Genomic DNA, 2,829 nt, shown 5'->3' on the forward strand with positions numbered 1-2,829 from the left:
ATTGTGCTTAGTAGTAGCAGGCCTGATGGGATGGGTGATCACATCATGGAGGGCCCAGGAAACTACGTGGAATTGTCGTATAACATTTATATTGATCTACGCCAAGCTAGCTAGCTAGCTAGATAGCTGCTCTTTCTAAATTATGTTTGTTAAAAAGTGGGGCTATAATATACCTGGCTCCTCTTGATGATTATGATTACTGCGCTGATGAAATAGTGAAATTTAATCTTTTATTTGTTACGGGAATTTCCCCTTACGTAGACAATCATTGTAAAAAATGAACGTTCGGTGAGTTTCTTCAAAATTGTCGAGCAGCTACACGTACCTTACCTCACACATGTACTAATGGACGTTAAACGGAGTTAACAACAGGGGAGTTGGTTGGAGGCAGGGGGCGGGGTTTGGCCAGACATGCACACTGCCAGGCATTAGGAACATGCGGTAACACGCATGCGCATTGGTCAGTAACGGCATCGTGCGCGGCATGTGCATACTGTGCTCGATAACTGTTGACATATCCAAAAGAATCCATGGGCTCTTCAACGGTCATAACAGACCCCATCGGGATCGGGAGCTGCAGACGTTGGTCACTAATGCTGTGGAGGCAGCAATAGTGACGGCCCAGTTGTGGCCTGCTAGACGGATTGCTATCCCCACAACGGCAGGTGGGTACTCTTCTGGCAGTGAATGTGATCCTTTACTGTGCCAGTTCGTAGAAGCAATAGCAGGGGGCAGCAAGCTTACTTAGTATCATAGGTACAGGTCGGATACACCTTAAAAGCAACCTCAAAAGCAGGAGGGCAAAGGCAGTGTATTAGAGAAGCTTTGGGTGTATGTCAACAATTCGACCAACCAAGAGTCATAGAGGGCAAAGGTGCAAAGAGATGCATATGAAGGGTCAGACGACCAAACGGCAGAAGGCAAGGGTCATTTGACCAAGGAAAAGGCCAATGGCAGAATCCTTTAAACTCCATGGGCCACGATCGTGGCCCGCAATTAGTGACTTTTTTTGCGAAATTCTAATTCTGCGATACTTAGGAAGTAGCTCGAACTACGCACATCCCTGTATAGAGGAAGAGCACGTGCAATTTAGTCTAGAAATTTCCAAGCCACGTTGCTACGTTAAAATTTCATTAGCATCTTACCGCACGAAGTTTATAGCTATGGCTAGGTTGTTTACTTGTGCCGATGTGCTTGAACAGCTTGAGGACAGCGATGGCGATGTCTCCTCTGGTAATGACAGTGCCTATGAAGGAGAGGGGATAGTAGGATACCTCCCAAAGGTTACCAGCTTTATGCCAGACGCTGATGAACTGTCTGGGACTGGGACTGAGGAAATGCATGACGCGCTATGGACCAGGAGAGGGCTCACTGTGTGACTCTGGTAAGTAGTATAGTATAGCTAGAATATCAGTAGTGTAAGTATAGTATAGCTAAAATAGAATTAGCAGTAATGAACAGTCTTTATGTGAGCTTGTAAACTTCGTAGATCGTTCACCGAGCCCCACCTCTTCTCTGATGTCAACAGTACCAGGGTGTGGACCCGTCTGATGGAAGTGGGTCACTGTCCAACGATGACGGAGATGAACTTCCTGATGACAAAAGTGTGTCATTGGGTGATGGACTGTCCGGCGATGATGAAAGTTTGTTGATGTCTGACAGTGAAGCTGCTCTTTGCAGGCTATACTGAGATACCACTCACACTAGCTGTGCAGTTCTAAAGAGATACCTGGTGACAATAGGGCTGATGGTTATACATTGTATACCAGAGGCGATGGTACACCTTATCAAAACAACCAAAGGATACCCACGATGTACCTCTTGGGTGGTAATATAGTAATACATCTACGTATTGTACTTCAAATTGATATAATTATCTTAGCACTGTTACATTCATATGATGTGAAAATCAAGCTTAGTCAAGCCTTTATACCATATGATAGGCTGATCCATAAAAAATTTTTTTTTGATGTTATCTCACCGCTGGCCGGGAATTTAAAATGATAAAAACGGGTGGGCGTAATTGCTATGGCAACACATGTTGCACCATTTTATTCCTTGTTGTATGGGAAGTCTATTGGTATATGGTTGCTAGGCATTTTATTGCTCTGGAAACCCGATACAGACATAAGAATCCGACGGTTAAAGGGTTAAGGTCATACGACCAAGGGCGGTTTATGGCATGGCAGAAATCAGGGCGGGTATTTGTGTATGTCAACCAAGGTCAAAGCAAGTGAGTTGTAGGGATACCCAGGGTCTAACCTGGCTATTGTATTGTTGTACACTCTTTCGGGTTAATGGTAAGCTCGTCGTACACTGCTGTGCTTTTCCAAATATTTGCGGACCCTATGCAACCTATTCTGAGCGATAGCACTTTAGTGGGAACGCTTTAGAACACCGGTGCACCGTTAACGGGTGGTAGCTGGAGGATGTCGCCCACAGTCATTGTGTGAAGCGAAGTCGTGCAAGCACATGGAGGACAGTTAGTGAACATCTATCAGGCTAGGGGCGTACAGGTCAGTTTAAGAGCTGAGTGTAGTTTTTGAGCTTTCTATTGCGTTTGTACGGTATCGTTTGACTTCTCGTTAAAGTGGTCACCTGTAACATGGTCGTACCCTGCCCTAATTCTCGGGTTTTAAAGGTACTTAAAGCAAACACCCACAACCTCTTGTAGAGAGTAGTGCTCGTGCTAGACAGGCTAGACAGTTCCGCAAACGTGGCGCTCGCTTTTGTGACATACGCCGTAATGTAACCGCCATGCCTATGTACCAAAGGTGCAGCAGCAAGGGATTGTAATCGTTGATTCTGGCTTCTTGGCCGTTTCTGGGA

General features: G+C 45.4%; 1 long non-coding RNA gene across 1 annotated transcript; it reads left to right on the forward strand.

The window, feature by feature from the left end:
- The first annotated feature begins 1,003 nt into the window (after window positions 1-1,003).
- On the forward strand, window positions 1,004-1,975 carry LOC135339904 (uncharacterized). The gene is made up of 2 exons (XR_010396132.1): window positions 1,004-1,384; window positions 1,490-1,975. It is a non-coding gene; the product is annotated as an uncharacterized LOC135339904 (long non-coding RNA).
- The last annotated feature ends 854 nt before the right edge of the window (window positions 1,976-2,829 follow it).

This window comes from Halichondria panicea, chromosome 8 (assembly GCF_963675165.1).
Source record: "Halichondria panicea chromosome 8, odHalPani1.1, whole genome shotgun sequence".
Lineage (NCBI taxonomy): Eukaryota > Metazoa > Porifera > Demospongiae > Suberitida > Halichondriidae > Halichondria > Halichondria panicea.